Consider the following 7,602-nt stretch of genomic DNA (forward strand, 5'->3'; position numbering starts at 1 on the left):
ATACACTAGCATGGTGGTTGTGAATGTTTTGCTTTGTGCACAAAATCGCTTGTTGTCGGTTATCAAATAAGGGCTAAAAAGTGTTTTATGCATACGGTACTCTTTTCGGAGGAAAATCGTCCACCAAGGCCAAACATAGGCACCACCGAACTGGTTAATTTTGACCGCCGCCTGAAAACAAAAATGCGGTGACACACGGTTCGGTGTAAGCAGTTGTCAGCGTAAACTAAGTGATGAATCAAACGATCAAACAGCTACGTATACACGATGTCAGTTGCCTCGTCCCATGTAAAGTAGGCATGCGCCACCCACTCCAACATAAACACCATCGGCGGATTAGCTTGAATCAGGACTGTTGACTTCCAGTAGGACTGTGATCAGGCACCTACCAGTCTCTTGGGCACTGTCCTACAGAAGTCATCTGGCCTTAAAGTGTCCTCTATGCTTGAGGGGGCTCGACGCCACCCCATGACCAGATATTGCATCTTCTTAATCGCCTCAGCTACTGCGGTAGGTACCACAAAACGGAGGAGTTCCCCCTTGTAAAGAAAAGCGAGTTTTTATGAGATCTCGCTGTTAGAAAAAGGCGATTGGCCAGACGTAAAACCGTCCATTTCACCTGAAGACAAACCTCTGCCCCTACTGCGGTGGTATATGCGTTGGGGTTAATGGAGATTCGCTTAATTGCCAAGTGGATAGGTAATTTATGAATACGCAGCTCCCATGAATCATCACTGAAGGCTTCCCGGTTCAGAGGAGAGCTTACGACGTGGGGTTCTAGCATTGCTCCCCTGATTACGATTTATGTGAAGTGAATACTACTTATAGTTTTTCAGCATCCTGCTTAAAGGGTAGAGCTTAAAATCCTCAAAATATCTTGTCAGTACTCGCATGGAAAGAGTCAAGTGGTAAGTGGTCTTAATGTATGCAAAACCACAAAATTAAGTCAGTCACAAGCACATAGCGGAGGTCATTTATAGCTGTCCGCGTTGTCGCTGCTGAGGGGGATTTGGGCAGGAGGTAAATTGTAACACTGGAAGGCAGAGGTAAGCAAATGGCTTATGACACGAATGTCACAAATGCTAGTGCCCCTCGTCTTAAAAAAGACAATCACCTAAGAAACTTGTTAATCACCGAGCTAGCCCAAAAACCTCAGGGAATTATTCTGCTGTCGTGTGGTTTCCGGTTATTACTCGATAGGCGATTTCATGGACAACTTAAATAATGGAGCGACTTCCAAAACTGTTATTTCATTAAAATGGAAGTGTCAAACAGTTTGTCACTAAAATAGTACTTTTACATTTCTCTGTAGTTCTTGTCCCAAATTTGTACTTTCTCCACCTGTAGGTGAAAAAATCTTTTTCTCTCCAGTCGGTTACCTCCACCGAGATAACAAGTGGTGACGAAGTTTACTCACGGCTACAATTATCCATTTTCTACTGAAGCATTCTTCCACTCCAAACTATGAGTACCACACATCACTTACGTCGACAGATGTACACTTGAGGGTTGTAATAACCGCTGGGCTCCCAATTAAGCGCGCTGTAGTGCTATTCCAATCGAATTTGGTGGTGTAAAAGGTAAAAGTAGATACCTTTAAGTGTGATTTTATAATTGAGAACAGTAAAAGTGCTGTTTCGTTTTCCGTATTAAAGCCCAGGGGGGGGGGATTCGAAGGTAAAGTCGAGACGATGGAATCTTCTCTCTCACCTCGCTTACCTAATTTAAGGTGCAATAGTTTGTTAAACGACTTGAATGATAAAATACAAAGTTATACAATTCCTGGCATTTGTTATTTCTAAGATGAAGGTGACCTGAGAACCTTGGGCTTATTAACCGCCATCCAGCAAACTGATTGGTCAGGTGGACAAGGCCCAAAGTCCGTCCTAAAAGCAATTTTAAAATACATAAGTAATATACTCAGGATTCCATTTTGACCACCCGAGTCATCCTGATGCAGTAATAAACCGTTCCATTGTCCGTGTCCAGACGAGTCGGCAGAGGCGATGAAACTAAGCTGGTGACCTGAGTTTCAGGAAATGCCACTCAAAAATCCTCACTTCTCGTCAGGAATATGCTTCTACTCAGCACTACCTGAAGAAGTGTGTAGAAAAGTGAGATTTAAATTTAGGTCATCTGTAAATTTCCGCTTAAGACACTTTAAAGACTCCCAATTTCTTTTCCTTCAGAAGTCTCAAAAACGACTCCAAATTTTGCGTTATCAGGGCGGCCTGGCTTCCAGGCCACGCCAGTAGCCCCAGAGCTTCTCTGTAGGTTGAAAATACATAATCTGCCCCAGTATTGTGTCTTCTTTCATCTTCGGGGCTGTCTCGGGGAATTGCTGGAACAGTACCAAGACCAGAGCACTCAAATTCCTCTTGGCGATTCTATAAGACTTGCCATTTGATTAGTGACTTTCTCATCCACAGGGTGGATGAGGCGGCTACTAGCATGAGGAGAAATGGCTGACGTAGACAAACGCACATTCACTTACCGTCGGTTGGTTGACATTGCCTCACCCATCCTCCTGTGTGAATCATACCATGGCTCGGGAGAATGTTTGTTTTACTGCCTTCTGTCGCCTAATGCTGCCCGTGACTCACCACGCCGATGGTGTTGATGCTGCCGTTGCTTCCACCGCGGCAATGATGATGATGATAGCGGCGGTGGCGACATCATACCCGGGATGTCAACGACAGCCGTATGGCATAAAAAATAAGCAATTTATAAATGCAGTAAGTGTGTTAGGAATGCCTCGGTCCTCCACGTCTTCATCGACTTCTCTCCCCTCCTTCACCCACTTCCCCACCTCGTAGACCGGGGTGACTCCTAGTGTGTGGAAAATCGGGTGTAATAAATGTGTTGGGTGGGAGAAAAAATTGACGTCAAGTTTCCGCTGCCTTCTAGTTTTGAAGTGGTTTAACAAGTATCCATCCATCATTAGGCAATCCCTGCCCTTCAGCCCTCCGAGGATTATCTAAATCCCGAATTCGTGAAATCTTGTGAGCAATTGTTAAAATTTTCCTACCGCTTCAGTGTTGATTTAGGACAAAACCATTGCTGCCATTGGCATACCATGCAGAGTCGTGAAAATCGTCCATATTTTTGAACATCTTTAAAAGCTCAGAATCCAATGTGGAGATCCACTGATATTTTAGCGACAGCATCCCGTTTAAGAGCCAAAAGTGCCTTCTGTCCTCGTCAAGAAAGTTCCTAGTCTGCACCGCAAAGGAAAGACACTGCCAGAGGGTGAAAATACTGTCTGGCAAGAAAATCATTAAGGTATGTTTTTTATACCCATTTACTTTGATTCAAAATGGCCAGTGACATTTTATATTTGGATAGCTAAGAAGGCCGTTCCACTCGGCATCTGAGGAGCTATTGGAGAAGCACTTCGCAAAAACAAGGGACTCCTTTTCCTCCCTTTTTAGATGGCCGAAAGCTTTCATGTCCAAGCTGATTCTAATGTTTGGTCGGTTCCCCAATTCTCCTGATTGAAAGGACATTTGCTTGGATTGTCCGTAAAACTATGCAACTTCTCTTCACTCTCCATGAAAATTAATTCTTGCCATTTCTGAAAACAATCTACTAGCTCTTCCGGTCATTTAAACAAACCTCGGTCCAGATTTACGCAGATTATAACACCTATTTTATTTCCAGTAAGTTCGTCGCATATGCGTGACGCACATACCGTTGGGAAAAAAAAGGCACGTCAGGACGTGGTGACGTATGTAGTGAAAAAACGTCCAAATTGGACCATTCCTTTCAAAAGATGTGGAAGCATCTACAGTTGGTGGATCATAATTTTACGACTCGTTTGAATGTGTGTGCATGCGATTTTAGGTCAGAGGGCAATTATGTAGTGTTTCTTGGATGACCTCAGCATTCTATCTGATAGAGATTGGAACACAAGTCTACTGAAAGAGAAAGCTAATTCCCACTTACCTGCAAATAGCATTTCTTTCAGAGTGCATTGTAGCTCTCCAACAGTTAAAGGATAAGGCAGGTATGGTGGGTTGGCTGCTGAAGACATAAGCTTTTGTTGACACCAGTAACCTCTACTTTGGACAAATCGGATAAGTTTTTCCAAACTCAAGAACAAGGTGGCACTGATTTTATTGTAGAAGGTAAAGCAAACTCCTCCGATGACACCCTCTTCTATCAAATGTTTGATTCCCGTGTTTTCCTTTGACCAAAAAAGTGTTCCCGTTTACCATATTCTGTCAAGATAGTTGAATTCGTCCACAAATCTCACGAAAGTGATAAATCGCCGAATAGTGTCAAAATTCCCTCTACAAAGCCCGAAACTTAGTGAGGAGACCTATTGCCATACATTCTAGACAGTCGTCAGACCCTGAAAAATCATTAAGGGAGTTATTCAGGAGGCGTAAAGTGGGTGTGAGGGCTTCACCACGACCCTACCTCGTCTTACACAGCTGGCACGATGCAGGATTGGAAAACGGAGCACCTTCTTCAACCCATTCGCTCCAGCACCTTGTTTCCAGCGCAGCTGATGCGAGCTCATTGAAATGCTGCAGTTCCAGTATCGTCGAGAGATTTACCTTGGCAAATAGATCCACAATACTAACAACTCTCTAATGTCTACCATTCACGATTTGATTGACGACACCAAATGACTATCACTAGGACATGTACTTGGTCCTTTGGAGGTAACAATTTTTACCTGACGGTGTTATAGCTGGGTGGTTGGAGTGGTGCCCTGGTATGGACATGCGGGGGCGGTTCAGTAGCAATGCAGGTTGTGCGGACTTCATTCAGAAGTTTTAATCCACGAATTGGTCTTTGTTTTCACAGTGGATGATGTGGAGCTGTCAAGTTCAATAACTGCCTCCGCGTTTTCAACTGGAATTCGTGGTGCGAATGGCCTTGTGATAAGGAATTATAAAGTTTGAAATTTCATGAGGTTTTCGAGCGTTTTAATACTTTTTCTCACTGTAGTTTTCGCGCTTTATCACTCCACTGTGAAACTAGTTGTCCATGTTTTGCTTTTTCCTTGTTTCAACGCGTCACGTGCGTAAGGCGTGCAGGCTCATATAAAAAATCCAACGCGTCACATATATGTGACTGGGAGTGTTCCCATTGCTTCACAGAAAGCTCCAGGTTTCGGGACCTATCTCTTTTTATTAATGATTGTCATGAAATACTTGTAAACACGTGAGACTTTAATAAAGTGCAGACATTTTCGTCGAGTGTTTGCGATTGCGGCCTGATGATGCTGTCCTTAGATTTGCCCTAGGCATCATCATCCTTTTCCGAGGTCAAGTGGAGGAGCTCCTTACTTGTAAACTCCTCGAAGATTCAAAATCCGCTGCTTTGGATCCACCTACTTCGGTAAAGGCTTACTAAAGGTGGAATGCTTTTATAACCTTTCAAGGCGCCATAAATAGCCCTAAAGTCATTCATGTGCGATTCCTTGCCGTGAATTCCCCAAGGGGAAATGGACGGAATCACAGCTCTAAAAATAATTCCAACCTACTGGAAGGTGAAAAATGTAGGAGACCCCGAAAATTTGTAACAGATACAAATTGTGCCTCACCTTCTGAAGGTTGCTTACCATCGCTAGGCAAAAGAATTGGATGTACTGGCCAATGCGATCGAGTGGGTGGATGAGGCTGGAGAAGAAATGGCTTTTCATCAACAAAATTTTGTGAAAAACAGAATTTCACCCTCCCTCCTAGCCTTTGGCTTAACCCGCTACTAGTCTTACCTACTTCAAAGCATTACCGTCAAAGGTCTGTCTCAGAAGGGTCACCACATTGCATGAGAACTCTTTGGAGCGCGACCCTCATTCCCCTGTCTAATTTTATTGCTAAAAAAGTAGCCTAACCAGCAGAATGATGCATGTTGCTTTTGTTTATTTCTAAGAAATGGGGTTTTCTGTGTGAAAAAAGGTGAAATTTTGTTTATTTTACTTTTGCGGTAGGAGATGAATTTGATGCTGCATTCATGAAGCCATGCGAGATGTTCAGGATCAAATCTCTGAATACATTTCCATCGATGGCAGGCGGAACTTCAGAAGACACAAAGTCAGCACACTCGTCAAGCTCTAAGAATGCATTAACTCATCCAAATCCGTCAAGTTGAAACAGTTCACAGACTGTTTGTTGGATCTGAAACAAGCAACTGACGTCAAAAGAGGATCTTGGTGAAGGAAACCTGTAATTGTCGTTAAATTTGGCATAGAAATTGACTTGGACTGCTAAAGATGACTGACGAGCTTATTATCAATTCCGCTGATTCAACACTACATCTTCGCAGTGCAAGGACTCCTCCACTAGATTATTATGAAATCGGAGGTGTTTTCGGACTCAAAAATGGTAGTTGGGCTGAAGGCTTTCCGACGCCGAGGCCTTACGCGGCAGCGAAGAAGTGGTGAAAAGGCCTCGGGATAGCAAAAACAGTGCCGCCTGTACCACGATCTTGTAGTCAAGCGTTTCGAAGCCGCGTAGTCTTTGGTGAGACCTCGTACCGACTACTTGATAACCTGGGCACCTGTAATGCCTGTTCAGTTTATTCTCCTTCTCCCCCTTTGATGGATAAGCAGAAGTCTTTGACAAGTTGGCGTGGCACGTGGCTACTTAAGGTAACCAACCAACACAAGTGAATGCATATTTTTAAACAACTATCCCATAACACGCCTGAGAAGTGCCAAGTTTAGCCGTCCAACTCTGCAATCACTCAACCAGCTTGCAACCTTTTGGCTGGTATACTGCTCCTCTCCCAATAAACGGCAATGGAAATGCCCTCATTGGGCTTGTGGGATGAAATGCCTTAAAGAGATCACAATCAGGTGCGATAGTGGAGGTCACCCCGTGCGCCACCATGCACCCACTACCAGTACGGATCATTTCTGGTCACATGGGTAGAGGGATAGTAAAAACGAATGTGAAAGCGCAGCAGAGTGAAATATGATCCAGCTACATATAGGGTTTCGTAGGCCTTCTGTACTTCCATCCCATCATCCTAACCTCTCAATTCTTCTGTCTGCCTGGATAAGTGAAATTTCCGCAAATTTCTGCCCCACCTCTAAGTGTTTTAGCAAATCGACCTCCTGACTCTCAGGTTTTTGTAGGAAAATGTACAAAAGTAAGCTTTCCTCTCTTTGAGGGCAGCAGAACAGATAGGCTTATTAAACGTTTGAAGGTGGGCTAGGCAGAGCTCTATGCTGTGGTCGTTGGTTGTTACTTCCTTGTATTAACATGCGGAGGCGAGTTACCAAATCAATGTTTACAGCTGTACAGTCATCTTTTTTATTTATGCAAACAATTATTCCAGGAATTCCACTCCAACTTGGGTTCGTCCCACATTCCAGCGCTCTGTTTACACAGGAACGCTATGCGAACCGTGTAAGTACACAAGTCGCGACAGCGATTAATCAGTGCAGCACCGAAGTAATAGAGGTGTGAAATTTAGCACCAAAATATCAGCGAATTATCTCCCACTGTCAGAATGGGAGGAGGAGGAGGAGGAGGAGGAGGAGGAGGAGGAGGAGGAGGAGGAGGAGGAGGAGGAGGAGGAGGAGGAGGAGGAGGAGGAGGAGGAGGAGGAGGAGGAGGAGGAGGAGGAGGAGGAGGAGGAGGA

This window comes from Echinococcus granulosus (genome assembly GCF_000524195.1).
Source record: "Echinococcus granulosus chromosome Unknown EG_S00032, whole genome shotgun sequence".
In the NCBI taxonomy this organism is placed as follows: Eukaryota; Metazoa; Platyhelminthes; class Cestoda; order Cyclophyllidea; family Taeniidae; genus Echinococcus; species Echinococcus granulosus.